General features: G+C 33.0%; 1 protein-coding gene and 1 long non-coding RNA gene across 2 annotated transcripts in view; both read left to right on the plus strand.

The window, feature by feature from the left end:
• Window positions 1-1615: 1615 nt before the first annotated feature.
• LOC133174213 (uncharacterized) lies at window positions 1616-2256 on the plus strand. The gene is made up of 3 exons (XR_009719089.1): window positions 1616-1745; window positions 1865-1950; window positions 2149-2256. It is a non-coding gene; the product is annotated as an uncharacterized LOC133174213 (long non-coding RNA).
• A 4263-nt stretch (window positions 2257-6519) lies between these two features.
• Window positions 6520-16869, plus strand: part of LOC133174253 (uncharacterized) — a 31586-nt gene continuing 21236 nt past the window's right edge. The window contains exon 1 of the mRNA XM_061309333.1: window positions 6520-6607. The gene's annotated coding sequence lies outside the window, so the exon portion shown is untranslated. The remainder of the gene's footprint in view (window positions 6608-16869) is intronic.

Consider the following 16869-nt stretch of genomic DNA (forward strand, 5'->3'; position numbering starts at 1 on the left):
ATTTTATCAAATTCATTTTTTTAGCGAAAAAAGTGGAAATATGTAAAGAAGATTTATGGAACATTTTAGCGAAATTCACAATCGTATGTGGATATTTCAGCTAGAAAGTTCTGTCATATATACAGATAACTCCTCCGTTAGCCTTACTAAGTCGGTTGTCCAATCTTAAAAATGAGGAGAAGGATTTTTTTTCTGACAAGTCTTTATTAGAATTTGAAAATTGGTCAAAATTTTGAACATTTCAATTTGATACGGCTAATGTCTTAAATGTTACCTCTATGGCAAGTCATCCAAAAAATATCTACAAATAATACAAATCTATGAACATGGCATAAATCAGGGACCCCATCCCCCTCCTCTCGGAAATTCCAGAGATAGTTCGGGTGCCTAGGAGGAGTAACTTTCCCCTGTAGACCAGTCACAACCGTCGTGAGCCCTATGTATTGATCAGGTAGACGAACACTCCGTGATCAAATTCAATAGAAAAACAAAGACCTGACAATTTGTATGAAACAGATAAACCAAAATGCGATCCAATAATAGGTTATATTTGCTAACAAGGTGATATCTTTTTTGGGTATGTATCTAAATTCCACACTTTTGACCTATTACTCTCTACTAAGTTCACAGCAACTGTACTTCTAGAAGACATGTACAACGATGTTCGTTTATTTACCCTCTGTTTTTTGTTTCGGAGCTTGTTTAGTCCTGTATTTATAAATGTAGTTAGAGTCACTATTCTGCTGCCCATTGATCAATCCTTGCTTACTTATTTGCTGTTCCCTCTGAAAAATAAAGAAGAATCCGGTTAAATATATATCAAATTTTTACAGGTATCTATTTTTTGGTCCGAAAAAGGTCCACTTAAGTTCTCCAAGAAAGTCTTTGACACATTTAGAAATTCAAAATACCCTAGGCCTGATCCCACTAACCGAAGGAAGGTTATACGTTCTCCAATTCCTTTTAAATTATTTACATTGTAGGTCTATCTGATACCTCGTTCCAAGAAAAAGTAAGAATCCTCTGTTGTCATAAAGGATAATGAAACTTGAATAAAAGGCGGGGTGTTTGGACCTGTTGACATGAATAGAAATGGATACATGAACTAATAAATGAGAAAGATATAGTCTATTCCAATCAAGCTTAGAATTTCTTTGAAACTTTGAAAGTAAAATATGCTTTTAATTCATATACTAAGATTCAAAATTTCACTTAAAACAATTTCAGATGTCGGCGAAAGCCCTTTTGAAGACATTCCTTTTGCTGTTTATCAGTTTGATCGTTACGGTAATCTTTTTCTCCTCTTTAGGGATTACTGAGCACGTGTTAAAATATTATTCAAAATAATTCGCAATTAATTTTTCGCAGATAAATCTGATGTCCTTGCAAAAGTTTCAAATCTAAAAAAAAATATTTTTATATAATATAGATATTTTTCATTCCTTCACATAATTGCTAAATTGTCTTTCTAGATAAGTACATCGCCTATGATCTATAGATGTTTAGTGATAATGGACAATTACGACGACCAACAATGTACAGTGTACGACAGAGTGCCGAAGTTAAAAGTGTCCTCCCTCGGAATATGTGATCATGGCGATATCAAAGAATGGGCCTTCAGACTGCTACTAACAGTGTCTATGTTTCTTGCCTTCATTGTGGTTTTCCTTATTATCTTGAGTGGTTTCATGGTCTTTTCAACATCGAGCACACCATCATATCCAATCACAATTTTATTTGTCTGTGTAAGTATTATTCATTTCGGTTATTTCTTGCTTTAATTGAAATAATTAAGACACTTAATGTTATGAAGTATTCCTCATAGACATTAGGCATAACTTAATCAATTTCTTTTGTGCAATAGGTATTCGTTGTCATGGCGTCATTGACAATTTCAACAGCTTTTTACTATAACAACCTGATGAAGCAAGATACAAAGATACCCCTGTGGTAAGATCAAGTACTTTCTATTTATGTGAAGCCAATCAAAGCAAAATGTTTTGTCAATCATATACACATAAGTATGCATTAATGATCGTCCAGTCCTATTGAGTAACATTTTATTTTAAGCTCAAACCATTAAAGAAAATATTTCTTAAATTAAGCAACTTGTAAATAGATATTCTAACACAAAAAATATTTTTTTAGAACTTCAACACTTTGAAGTCAGATATGACATCCTCCCTTGTAACAAATTTCGTTAGCGATAACATCAGCAGTGTAAATGTGACGTCAAACGAATGGAACATGTTTTTTATCGACGTAAGTAAAATATGATTATTGACAGGCCGAGTAAAATATGTGAAAATGTCAGTTATTATCACTTTACAAAAAATATTGATATATTTAAGTCCCGCAATGAATATGACCAGGGCGTTTATTGCTTGTCATATCCGCCTTCTGTCCTTCTATACTTCTATCCTTTCACCCGTCACACTGCTTTTAGCTCATTTTCTAAAAAAAATAATTAAGATATATTAGACAAAATTATTACAATAATACATATTGGGAAGAGCTAGTCAACTGTGGCATAATTTTTTGGCCTTGACCTTATCTGTGACCTTGACCTCAATATTCCTCAAGCTCAGTTTCAAAGTAACAATTGCATTTATCTTAGTTTCAAAGAAACTGTTCAAGATATTTTCATCTAACTTCATACAAAGACACAAATTAATAAGATTCATTCAAATGTTCCAAAAAGTTTCTACTCTTGACATTCCACATGACCTCAATATTAATTGTATTGCGTTTACCATATTTTAAAAGAAACAGTCCATAATATTTACATCAAACTTCGTATTCATACACTTATACAATTAAGTTAGAGCTATTCAACTGTGCCATAACTTAATGTCCTCCCTATGACCTTTACGTCACTTTTGAAGATTCTTTAATCAAACTTTATGCGAAGTTACATATTGATAAGGTCAATTTATTTCTTATTAATTTTCGACCTTCCTTATCAAACTTGAAATTCTAAGATATAAAATAATGAGAGCCGTTCAACTACTTCATAATATTTCACCTTGACATTTCCAATGCCTTGATCTCAGTATTCCTTCATTTTGCAGTTACCTAAGTTGCGAAAATAGTGTTTAAGATATTTTCATCAAACTTTGTATACTGACAAAATTGGTGTCATTTTTACCTTGACCGTCTCTGTGACCTTGAATTTTATTTTTTCCCGACTTTTTTTTATTTGTTTGTCTTATATGATTTCATAAAGCATTACATCATAAAACTCAATATACCAATAACCCTTAACCAGGTTATATACTAGAGATTAAAATTTATAAAAAAAAATTGCTTAAAGGTCCTTGAAAGCAATGAGACTTCATTGAGCTGTTAGATAATAAATGGGTTTAATCAACTGTGTGTATTTCATGCTATAAAGGACAACAACTGTATTCTTACTTTCATATTGGATATCAGTTATTGGTAACCTAGTACTTAGGCACTAGCTTTGAAATACGAATATATATTTAACTGCTGTAGTAAAATTTGGAAATTTATTTCAAAATTAAGGATTATCTCCCTCAGGCATATCTCTGATCCTTCGACGTATTTGGCTCCAGTCTTTGGCACCTTTTTTCAGCTCTTCCAAGTCTTTTTTATTTTTAAAAATATTTTGGATTTCCAACGTTTCGGCTTGAGCATCACTGAAGAGACATACTTTGTCGAAATGCGCATCTGTTGCATCAAAATTGGTACCGTATATAATTTACATTTCATCATTTTTTTTTTACTTTTAACTCCTATCAAAGAAGGATTTTTTTTCATGCTGCAATACAAATGTACCTCATGCGGGGCATTCATGCCCTACTGACATATTTCTAGTTAGTATATATTTCCATACAATATTAAATTTTGAAAGACATTGTAGCCTTTATCTGGGAGCACAAATATGATTTTATGGAATTTGCTAAACTGTATTCATTGCTTTAACTAGTCGTAGTAGAAACCCCTGCTTCCTTGTTCTTTTGCACTAATTAAACCAGTTACATTTATTAGATATATACATGTTAATTATGAAAATTAAAAAAAAAAAAACACTTTTGAATGATACCCTTCATTTGAGAAATGTTATCTGTTCTTTCTGTTGTTAAGCACAAATGTTCTGGAGTGAATCCAGTTATCGGAACGACAAATGATTTTGATACCAGCCCTTGGTGTACTAAGCAAGGGTCATGTATGCAGACAATTTCCCAGATCCCTAAATCATGTTGTTTGGGTGCAACTAAGGACAACTACCAGTCAGTCCCGGCCTCTTGTCACAGCAGCGTCGCCGATAGCTTTAATAGAAAGGTATGCATACACCCCCCCCCCCCACACACACACACACAGAGAGAGAGAGAGAGAGAGAGAGAGAGAGAGAGAGAGAGAGAGAGATTCAAAGGCATTTCGTGTATATTTCCGTAAAATTACATTAGGGCTGTCTAGATGCTATAAAAGAGAAGATAGAAGAGAAGAGAAAACAGCGAGCTGTGGATATAGACCATGTTCTCCCTGAAGGACTCCGTGTTTTACTGATGATGGTAATGTTGTAACTTGAATACTTAAATTTAATTCCATGCCTAGTTTTAACGAAAAATAATTTACTGAAACGAAATTATACACTTTTTTTCAAACCAGCATAGTTTGTGGGATTGTTGATTTGGATATACAAATTCAAATACCAGGATCGATTGTTTTCATGAATCATAGATGTGGAAAAAAAACTCTTAGCATTTTGTTAGCTGCAGAGCTGTGGCGTTATGGAATTATATTTTAGTTTTTAGTTTTTTGATCATAACGCTTCAGATCCCGTACTGCAAATATGGTGCAATTTACGGCGCAGATTTGGGGAGAAATTCTCCACTTTCCAGTATTGGTCAATCAACTATTTCATTCCTTAATTCTAGAAATATTTTATAACCAACCTGAATATTTTATCCACCTTCTAACCCTTTATAGTCGTCGTTACAGACCAATAAACTCGCTTGTAGTAAATTTGTTGTTGGATATCAGGAATTTTACAACAAGCGAGTTTATATGCTGCAGAAACGACTTTAAAGGGTTAGGAGGTAGATAAAATATACAAGTTTGTTATGAAATATGTCTAGAATAAGGGAATGAAAGGTAGTTGATTGACCAATGCTGGAAAGTGGCGAAATACATCCTCGATTGTGCGCAGAAAATCTTGCGCCGTAAATTGCACTTTATTTACATTAAGAGATTTGTAGCGTTATGGTCAAAGACTAAGATATAAAACCCTAACGCTACAGTTCTGCAGCTAATCATTTTGAATGTTTATAAATGTTTGTGCAGAAATCTAACCTTTAAGGATTACATTTCTTTTGATTTTACAGGTTGTATGTTCTATTATTTCTGTCTTCGAAATCTTTGTCAATCATTGTGGTCATCGAGTAATAGAGGAACAAAAAATTAACCCCCATTCCTGAGAAGATTTGAGTGGTTACAAAAGATACCTATTGTTCTCCTTATAATTTTGTGTTTATCTTCAAGTAATCTTAAAATTGCAATCCGATGGCATACATTTTCTAAGCTTTTAGCAGTATTACAGACACATTAAATACCTTTATTCCCTTCCCAGCGAGATCACCGCTTATGTTGATACTCAGTTTAATAAAAAGAACAAAAATTGGAAAGTCGATGTTCTGCATTTTTGAAATGCTAATTGTTACAAACTTTCTGCCGCCCTCTCTCTCCCCCCCCCCCCCCCCATATGCAGGATAAATTATGTTAACATGCAACATAAGTATGGATACATGCGACTTTTTTATGTCAACATGCAAAAAATTATGTTGAGATGCAAATTTTCAATCTCTCAAGAGAATCTGATTTTAATATTGGTAAACTTACTAACGCCGTTTTATGGCATCAGACGAACAAAATATAACAGGATAATGTTGACATGTGACTAATTTATGTCAACATGAAAGATAATTATGTAAACATGCATTGTTTTATGTCAACAATTTATGTTTTTTTATGTCAACATGCAAGATAATTATGTTTTAAAACATGCAAGATAATTATGTTTTAAAACATGCGAGTGAATTATGTAAACATGCGAGATATGTATGTAACATGCAACTTATTATGTTGGCATAAATATCTTGCATGTTAAAATGTAACTTGCATGTTGACATAAATAAGTCGCATGTTGACATAAATAAGTCGCATGTCTACATAATTATGTTGCATGGTAACATAAGTAAGTCGCATGTCAACATAATTCTGTTGCAGCTTTATTGTATGATGTCATTTACTTGCCTATGAAAGGAAGTATACCAACATTAAAATTAGATTCTCAAAAACGAATGGTAACTTGCATGTCAACATAATGATTTTGCATGTTGACATAGTTATCTTGCATGTTGACATACTTTTCTAACATATGTTACAGTGTATGTTATGTTAACATAATTTATTTTGCATGTAGGCGGTAGAAATATGCCACATAGGTTACGTAATTCAATTTGGAATTTTGAGCCACTGAATAGAAGAAGGATGTTATATATACATAGTATTTTAATGGTAATGGGGAAACCTGGATAACAAGAATTGAATATTCTGCACCTTAAAAGTCTTTTGAATTCCAGAGGTAAGTCTATCTTAAAACCCATCTAAGAATATCGCAACCTCTGGTATGTAAAATCATAATTCTAAATAATGGTTTCTCGATATTTAAGATTTGACAATTATATATTACCGCTAGCAATAACAACACTTCAGATACAAACCACCAGGAATGTTTACATTGCTTAAATTATTATTCAGTGTACATCAGATTCTTATTTTGATAATTCAGGGAATAATAAAAAAATGATACTAGGACACAATGGATAATTCAGACCATTCGAGTGTATATTTGCAGTACAGAATCCTTGAAAATCCTCTAAATATAAGTGCATTGATCTATTTTAAGGTCTAATACATTTTACAACACAATTTATGTTTTCATATACAAGAAACTGGCTTATACAATGTACACTTTACTATTTCTGACCCTTTGTTATCTGCCTTATACCTACATTATAGTGTGACCTTGAAACAGGCATTTGCAGTTCCATATGAAATATTGAAAATACGCCCAAGGTCATGTATTATGACAGGGTTTTTCTGTATAAAAGGTAAATTAATTTTTAAAAAAAATCAGTGGAGAGAATAATCAATCCTACGAAAGCCCAGAAAGCTAACTCGACATTCGAAATACGAAATTCGAAATGCCAGATGAAAATTCGAGATTCAATATTTAAAGGAAACGCTTAGATGGCGGATGTAGATTAAGTATTCTCCCCTTTGCTAAGTTGACCTTCAAAAAATCGATGTACAAATTTATAACTAAAAGGCCGTTTGATTGAATAATAATGCAAGAAGGAATGTTATAGTATCATATTTTTGGGGTTGTGAATATAAGCATATTTTGTCCATGTAAACCCAAAATTCATTTTTTTTTCTGTTGATGCATATAACATTCTTTCTTACATTATTATTTAATCAAATGACCTGATAATTATAAATATATGCAACGATTTCTTTATAGTCATAACTTAGAAAAGGGGAGGAGGATTGAATATTGATTCCACCTTCTGATTGGTTAATTGAGATATTGAATCACGAAACTCGAATTGCGATTATCGTATTTTGAATCTTGAATGTCTAATTAGCCTTCTGGGCTTTCGGACTATCCTCTTTATCAACCTTTCCCCTAAAGGATAACTATCTAAATACATGTAAATCTACAGTAGCAATATAAAACACTTTATTTGAAGTTTGGTGATTGACCAAGTTCTGTTTTTTCGGTTATTTTTTAAAAGATATATTTTGCAAAATTTAGAAATAACAAAATTATACCTTTTTTTATATTCCTGTTATAAAAGGAATAAATTCTACTGTCTACATTTCGTGAGGAGGCATTACACATTTACTGAGAATAATTATTTCTTCTGAATGTTTTTCACGCCAAACTTGGCATAATTGTTTCTGCTAACGTAAAAAACTGGTATCTGTGCATTTCCAAGCACAATTAGGAGCTCATCATATTTTCAACTTGAAGATAAAGCACAAAGATGTATAATATCTCCTAATTGAATGTACAAAAGTTTAAACCTTGATTAAGGGAATTGTCAAAGAAGAATATCTTAAAAGGTGCCAAAAGATTTTTTTTATTGGATTTAGCTTATCTAAGCTAATAATTCATTGAGATTTTCTGATCAAACTGTTCTTTCGTCTTTGTTTGTACAATTTTTGCTGATCACGTCGCGTATTGAACGGCCAGAATTAGACGCTTCTAACTATACAATCATGTTTTATAGATTTAATTATTTAACAAATCTTGTCTTCATCTGCATTATAACGACAACAGAATGTTCGAAATGCAGAAAAAGGTTATATTGATTGCATAGAAATAATATTATTGCATAGAAACACCCTTTTAATTAAGAATATCAAAGTAAAAATCTAAAACTATCATATATTTTGTACATAAGGTGAGAGATCCATGATCAATCATGGAAAACGTCCCACATCTGTAGCTGAGCTTCTTCATTTCATTAAAAATGATATTTTAAACACATATGATTGTGTTTACGAAAACATTACACTCTGGTACACCCTATTAAATTAAGAAAATTAATGGAAATTCATCATCAAAGACATTTATTTCAAGTTCAAAAAACCTGCAGATTCCTTTCATTTACAACATCTTGACCTTAATACAGTGAAATGTGTCAAATCCGGAGGTTGTGTGTTCCGAAATCTTTCCTAATAAGACCTAAACTTAAAGTCCTTTTCAGAAAATGTTCATTGTTTAAATGTTGCCATATCTGGAATGTTGTCTTATCCGGCCAATATCTCTGGAACCAGTGGTGTCCGGATAAAAAAAAAGTTTTACTGCATGTTCCCACAATGAACAAGGGTGTGTCCACATTAGAGGTCAAACTCAAATTTAAAGACTTCTCAAAATACTATTTTAGTAATTTTCACAGAAAAACAATTTTACATATCTAATATTTACTTTTGATATCCAGGTGGTGTGTGTTCATAATTTTCGAAAGCTTCTTGGATTAACGTAAGGCAAGCACAAGACTAAATCATTTTCATTGAAAATAAAACTGCTTCCTCAAAAACAAGGTTACACATGGTCGAATTGTAAATCTTACATCAAAATTTGTGCATTAGATATTTTAAAAGCATTGACGTTCATTTTATGAGCACAACACGATTTGCTAGAAAAATATATATGACTCCTAGGTAAAAGTTGTCATTCAATAATGAATGAATTTGAATTACCATACCTTTACTGGATTCCTAAACTTCATAAAAATCCTTCTTTGAATATTTTTGATATTCCAAACAACCAAAATGAATTTGAATTACCATATCTATATTGGATTCCGAAACTTCATAAAAATCCTTACAAAGATACAAAGGGGGTTTCAGTAAATGTTCAACCAAGCCTCTTTCTTTTCTCCTCACTAAGATATTAACAGTTGTGAAGAGGAAACTTCAAGAGTACTGTGCAACAATATATTCGAGAAGTAGTGTAAACAGATGTGGATACTTAAAAATTCCAAGGAACTTTTGGAAAATTTGAAATCACAAGATTTTACCAAAATCAACAGCTTTAAAACTTCCGACTTTTCAACTTTATACACAACCATTCCCCACGATAAAAAAAAATCCAGGCTTTTTGATATAATTGACAGCTGCTTTTTCAATAAAAATGGAACTCGTAGATTTACTTACCTTGCCTTTGGTCATTTGCAAAATCATTTTGTTAAAAAACATTGTGATTGTACACACAAGTACTCTGAAGTTGACATTGAAAAGATGCTTGAGTTTCTGATTGACAATATCTATGTGGTTTTTGGAGACCAGGTCTTCCAACAATTTATTGGAATTCCGATGGGTACCAATTGCGCCCCGTTATTAGCAGACCTTTTCTGTATTCATATAATCAGAATTTGTCCAAAATCTTATACGTGATAAGAAGAAATCTCTCTATGTTGCCTTCAACTCGACATTTAGATATATCGACGACGTATTGTCAATTAACAATTGTTATTTCCATTCTTATGTCGATACGATATATCCTGGTGAGCTTGAGATAAAAGATACTTCAGAGTCTGACACATCTGTTTCATATTTGGATATGTTACTTGAAAAAGACGTTAATGGTAATCTAACAATCAAGCTTTATGATAAACGTGATGGCTTCAACTTTTCAATCGTCAACTTCCCTTACTTATGCAGCAATATACCTTCATCACCTGCATACGGGGTTTATATCTCTCAGTTGATTCGATACGGAAGAGCATGGTCTACGTATGTACAATTTCTAAAACGAGATAAATTATTGACAAACAAGTTGATGAAACAAGAATATCAGCAGTCTCGTTTAAAGTCATCATTTCGTAAGTTCTATGGTCGATACAATGACCTTGTCAGCAAATACAATTTATCATTGTGTCAAATGCTGACTGACGTTTTATCATACTAATTGTTAGGCCATTGTTTACACACTGAATTGTCGACGGATTTTTCCGTTATTTCCCGATCATGACAAGGAGCACACGGCGGGTGTGACCTGTCGGCAGGGGATGCTTACTCCTCCATGGCATCTGATCCCACCTCAGATGTTTTGAACCTGAATACTGTTCGTTATCTCCATATATTTCATTTGTCAAAAAGCACTCTGATTGTACACACAAGTACTCTAAAGTTGATAAAAAAAAGATAAAAAAAAGATGCTTGAGTTTCCGATTGACAATATCTATGACAATATCTATGTAGATTTTGGAGATCAGGTCTTCCAACAATCTGTTGGAATTCCCATGGGTACGAATTGCGACCCCTTATTAGCAGACCTATTTTTGTATTCATATATATGAAGCAGAATTTATTTAAAAACTTCTACATGAGAAGAAGAAAACGCTTGCTGTGGCCTTCAACTCGACATTTAGATATATCGACGACGTATTATCAATGAACAATAGTTAATTTCATTCATATGTCAACTCGATATATCCCTGTGAGCTTGAAATAAAAGATACCACAGATTCTTACACATACGTTCCATATTTAGATATTTTACTGGAAAAAGTACGTTAATGGTAACCTAACAACAAAGCTTTATGATAAACGTGATGACTTCAACCTTGTGATCGTCAACTCCCCTTACTTATGTAGCAATATACCCTTATCACCTGTATATAGGGTTTATGTCTCTCAGTTGATTCGATACGCATGAGCATGCTCTACGCATGAACAATTTCTAAAACGAGGCAAGCTATTGACAAACAAGTTGACAAAACAAGGAGATCAACAGTCTCGTTTGAAGTCATCTTTTTTCGGTCGATAGAATGGCCTTGTAAGCACATACAACCTATCAATGAGTCAAATGCTGACTGACGTTTTCCATACTAATTGTTTCGCCATTGCTTATACACTGAGTTGTCTACGGAGTTTTTCGGTTTTTGTATCCTGATCATGACAAGGAGCACACAGCGAGTGTGACCGGTCGGCAGGGGATGCTCACTCTTCCATGTCACCTGATCCCACCTCTAAATTTTGAGGTCCGTGTTTGCTCTGCTCTAAATTTGTATCGTTTCATTGGACTTTCGAGAATGAATACTGTTTGTTATCTTCATATTTCATGAATTATGAAATATTGCAGCATCAAATTTCTTATGTTGTATAGAGATCTGGACCTGAAAAGAAAAGAAAAAAAAAAGCCTCCAAGTCGTACCTCTCGTGCTGATATCAGGACTGACTCTTTCTTGGTATCAACCTCCAAGTCGTACCTCTCGTGCTGATATCAGGACTTAAATCAAACAGCAGTATGATACTCAGTATCAGCCTCCAAGTCGTTCCTCTCGTGCTGATATCAGGACTTAAATCAAACAGCAGTATGATACTCAGTATCAGCCTCCAAGTCGTACCTCTCGTGCTGATATCAGGACTGAAATCATAACAGCAGTGTGATACTCAGTATCAGCCTCCAAGTCGTACCTCTCGTGCTGATATCAGGACTTAAATCATAACAGCAGTGTGATACTCAGTATCAGCCTCCAAGTCGTACCTCTCGTGCTGATATCAGGACTTAAATCATAACAGCAGTGTGATACTCAGTATCAGCCTCCAAGTCGTACCTCTCGTGCTGATATCAGGACTTAAATCAAACAGCAGTATGATACTCAGTATCAGCCTCCAAGTCGTTCCTCTCGTGCTGATATCAGGACTTAAATCAAACAGCAGTGTGATACTCAGTATCAGCCTCCAAGTCGTTCCTCTCGTGCTGATATCAGGACTGAAATCAAACAGCAGTGTGATACTCAGTATCAGCCTCCAAGTCGTACCTCTCGTGCTGATATGAGGACTGAAATCATAACAGCAGTGTGATACTCAGTATCTAGCAAAAGACTGATCTAGTTTGTGCATTCTATTCAAAATATCGAAATTTCAAACTTATTCTACAAAATATAAGATAAAGAAGAAAGTTTTCGAAAAAGGAGGTTTAATGAGATACAGCCCCATTACACCAAACTAGTTCTTAGCTGTTGATTTGCTTCAGTTGACAACAGACACAACTCGACCTCAATTCGTCCTTTGTAAGATCCAATTCAAATTACATTTCTAAATGTGTTAGCAACACGTTATTAGATGGTTCTAAAAGTTTTCATTATGTTTAAAGGAAGATATGTACGTTTTAAGAACCTGTCAATCTTTCACATTTTTGATTATTTAAATGCTTACATTTTGTTTTAAAAATGTCCGAGTCTTTACTTTTACTTTTTATCAATTAACAATAATTACTTTCATTCATATGTTGACTCGATATATTCTAGTGAACTCGAAATAAAAGACCCACAGAGTCCACAAAATCTGTTTCATATTTGGGTGTTTTACTGAGTATAGACGATAATGGCCGACTAACGACTAAACTGAACGACAAACGAGACAACTTCAACTTTTTCCATAAAAAGAGAAGACAACGAACAGTAAACATGTTGAAGGGTTCAATTAAACAATACAAACTATGAGCAAAGTAAACTTTTAAATTATCAGAGGTGGGATCAGATGCCATGGAGCAGTAAGCTTTACCTGTCGAGATGGTCACACCCGTCGCCTGCCCTTTGTCATGATCGTGTAAATGGAGAAATACACAGTCAATTCAGTATGAAAAATGGTCCATCAATTTATATTAAAGATGTCAGTCAAAGAAATTAACGTCAAGATCATTGTATCGACTATAGAATTAGCAAAATGTTGACTGTACATGAGATCGATGATACCCATATATTATCAACTTATTTCTTCGAACATAGAACATGCTCTTGTGTATCGAATTACCAGGGGGATACAAACCCGATATGCAGGTAAAAACGGTATATTGCTAAAAAAATAAGGGAAGTTGAAGATAGAAAATTTAGAGTCATCACGTTTATCATAGAATTTAGTTGAGATTGGCCATCAATTTATTTCTCTAGTAAAAAGTTTAATTTGCAAATATCGAATTAATATATGAATGCAATCAGTATTGCTCATTGATAAAACGTCATCGATATATCTTAAAGTCGAACTGAAGGCATCATCAAGAGGCGTCTTCTTTTCATGTAAAACGTTTTAAATTAATTCTGCTCCATGAGTATACGAAAATAGGTCTGATAATAAAGGGGCACAGTTAGACCCATGGGAATTTCAACATATTGCTGGTTGTCAATGAGGAATTAAGACATCTTTTGAAAGAGACACTCTTAGCTCATCATATTGTACTCGTAGTTTTTCTGGTAATTATTTTTACAATTTGGTAGAGGACTTAATGCTTATTACACTCATGTCAACAGATTGACTGCTATTTGTATGTCCAGGACTGAGGAAGAGGATTTGTAAAGATTGCAGTATTTTTGATGGTTTAACCCTTTCATCTTCTCGGGGAGAAGATTTTCAAAATTGTATTCACTATTTCTTTCTACTTCTTAAGTTTTTGATTCAACTTTACTGCCAGGGGATTTTCCCCATATATTCTCATTTAAATTATCCATCTCCGATATATTTGGCCCCAGCTTACCCACTGAATAAATGTCTATATCAAGATAATTCCATTTTAGAGGATATATGTATTCTTTAAATCAAGACAGAACCTGAATAATGAAAGTTAGAAAATAGAATTCTAAATCATTATTTTTTTTATTATACATCTTTTTTCCCTTGCTCGAACATGAACAGGAGCAAATGTGAATGTGCGGATGTGACCGGTGGACAAGGGATGCTTACTATACAATGGCACCCGACCCTGCCCCCTGATGCTTTTTTAGAGATCTGTGTTTGCTTTGCTCTAAATTTGTAATTTTTCAACGCCAAATTAGAAATTTAAGAAAAGGTATCTGTCTTTAAATTTGTCAATTAATAAGAATTAAAATCTAGACAGTCAAACTATAATACTCAAAATAGAATGGAAAATGTTATTAAACCATATTTAATCAATTAAATCATTGCTTTGTGTGAATTATTATAAATATGTGCATTTTTTGGCTAACGTATCAAAATGTAACACGAGAAAATATGTTACACAGGACACAGGTCAATCTGGGTCATTTTAAAATAATTTTTTGGACTCAATCTTCGACAAAGTGTTCTCTCTCTCTCTCTCTCTCTCTGCAAAAATACATCTTAGGAAAATAATTAGCCAAAAAAAAAAAAAAAAAAAAAAAATTACGTTGACGCATTACTCTCTTTGATATAGAATCTCTACTATAGGGACCCCCCATGAAATATTTCTCCCAAAAACAATATCTTGCAATATTTTACTATACATTTGTAGTTTGAGTGCATTCATGAAGTTTCCTATAGAAAAGATATTTTTGAATTGTGTTTTAATCCGATGGGTTTGCAGGGCCGGTGAGGGGCTATTCTTCCCTCTACAGTCAAACAATGGAATATCTTGCCTGATTATATTAAAAATGCTCCTGGAATATGTTCATTCAAGAGTCTTTTAAAATCCTATTTTTGTAGAAAAAGCAATGAACTTCTTCATTTTGAAATAAGCAAATATAATATAATACATTGTCAGATGAGGAATAATGTTAGTAAGTTGATGGCTGATTTATAATCAATGTTTAGCAGAAACTCCAATGTGTGAACACTGTACTGGCTGTATTGAAGATGCCTACCATTACTTTTTTGTAGGTCCAAAATACACAATTCCAAGAGATGTACTTTTTCAATCAATGCATAATATTATAAATTGTGATCATATCTCTGAATGTGATTTATTGTTAAATAGTTCTATTTAAATAGTTCTAATCATGGACTTCATATTAATACACAAATATTTAAAGCTGTACATACTTTTATAGCAACAACAACAACAACAACAACAACAAAAAAGATTTATACCATCGTCTTCAACTTCCCTCAAAATAATTTATTTTCTTCATCCATTAGTCTACTCTGCTCTGTTTTTTGCAAATATAACAACAAACTATTTGTTGTAAATGGACATTTATTAGAATGCCAAACTTATATAAATACTGCCGTATACATATGTAGGATATTGTAACATTTTCAATATTTCCAAACCGGTACTACTTTATATTTTTGCTTATTTTTCTCTGTAATCTTGCTTCTTTTTTTCTTGTAATTTTGTTCATTTTTTGTCTTTTTAAGGTCTTCCGTTTCCAACGGAAGACCTTCTACTGATTCTGATGGTTAAGATTTTTCTTATTATTTTTTTTTTTTTTTCCTAGACGCCAACTTTGAAGCTTCATATCTTCCTCATTTCTGAACGGATTTTGTTCAAATTTTCAGAGCTTTTAGACTTTACTAAACACTCTCAGAATATTGTAATACAATTCGGAAATTACCTTCTGTTCACGAGTTATTCCCCTTTGATTGAAATTTTTATGCCTCTGGTTTCCAGACAAAGGCTCTGAAACTGTAATAATTGGAGCACAAAACCCTTTGAAATTGAAAAGAAGAAGCATTGAAGTTGTGCACATCGGTTTTTGTTTTTTGATTTTTGCATTAAAAATGGCGCTAGAGAGGGGTCAAAAGTTAGAACGCGGAAAAGAGCAAAAATTTTGACATATTTTCCTTTATATCTTTAAAACTAAAAATATTTTGTTAAAACATGTAGAATAAAAGTTGTGCATAATAGCAAGAGCTTTCATTTGATATCATTTAAAAGGGGCTGGCCCCTATAATTAGGGATCTAGAGCCCTTGAAAGTTTTCGCTTTATAACTCAGAAACGGTAAATATTTCGATATGGCTTTCGGAATTAAAGTTGTTCTTTAACACCTTATTAATCTCATACAAATGTTGTTTTGTTCGAGTATTGCGTAATATGTCGTAATATGTAGGTAAAAAGCAGGTCCCGTAAACAGGTAAGCGTTTTCAATCGGCAAGTAAATCAGAACTCTTCATGTGTATAACTTTAACAAACTTGCAATAAATTATATACCCTACTGTATTTTATGCTAATTTTCTTCTAAATAAGGTTTTAAACGTATTCTGTGGTTCACTCATAAATTATTTTTTACAACTTTCTTTTCTTTTTTAATTTAGATTTAAAGGGAACACGTCTTCAAATAAAGGAAGGAATTAAATGTATCTATTAATTATTCGATGCTTAAAGTTTAATATTACTTATATTAAACTTTAAGCATCGAATAATTAATGAACATTAACTGTACGCATTTTACCAGTTTACGTTCTCCATGTTCACCTCGATGTTATGGTTATATAACACAACCCGCGATCCCACGTTGCCGAGGTCACCAGTGTACCAGGCACCTGCGGTCATAAGCCATGTAAACAAAACAAACATCTGAGAAGACAAATCCATTGTGTAGAAACAACGA

Source organism: Saccostrea echinata, unplaced genomic scaffold (assembly GCF_033153115.1).
Source record: "Saccostrea echinata isolate AGI-Se365-2 ecotype Australia unplaced genomic scaffold, CSIRO_AGI_Sech_v1 ptg000057l, whole genome shotgun sequence".
Lineage (NCBI taxonomy): Eukaryota > Metazoa > Mollusca > Bivalvia > Ostreida > Ostreidae > Saccostrea > Saccostrea echinata.